Source organism: Corvus brachyrhynchos, unplaced genomic scaffold (assembly GCF_000691975.1).
Source record: "Corvus brachyrhynchos isolate BGI_N302 unplaced genomic scaffold, ASM69197v1 scaffold624, whole genome shotgun sequence".
NCBI classification, from domain to species: domain Eukaryota; kingdom Metazoa; phylum Chordata; class Aves; order Passeriformes; family Corvidae; genus Corvus; species Corvus brachyrhynchos.
The window spans coordinates 20,708-20,966 of NW_008237889.1; the positions used below are offsets into that span (position 1 = coordinate 20,708).

The 259-nt window shown below is 69.9% G+C and overlaps 1 protein-coding gene across 1 annotated transcript in view; it reads left to right on the forward strand.

Annotated features, from left to right (window-relative positions):
* The window catches only part of SLC43A3 (solute carrier family 43 member 3), an 8,556-nt gene that overhangs the window by 7,721 nt on the left and 576 nt on the right, over nucleotides 1-259 (forward strand). The gene's annotated exons all lie outside the window — the stretch shown is intronic.

Consider the following 259-nt stretch of genomic DNA (forward strand, 5'->3'; position numbering starts at 1 on the left):
GGGCATGGTGGGGGACAGAATGGCACGGGGTGCCCAGGAGAGGGGGTGACCCAAGGGCTGGAGGTGAGGAACTGGGCACACGGTGGGCACAGGAGGGCTGGGGGCTGTGGGGATGGCAGAGGGGACGGGGCATGGAGTGGCACTGGGGATGGCGGAGGGACAGTGGGGATATGGGGGGTTTCTGAGGGGACATGGGGAGGACAGGGTGACGCTGGGGCTGGCAGAGGCCCAGGGGGGTGTCCTCAGGCTGGCAGGGGGG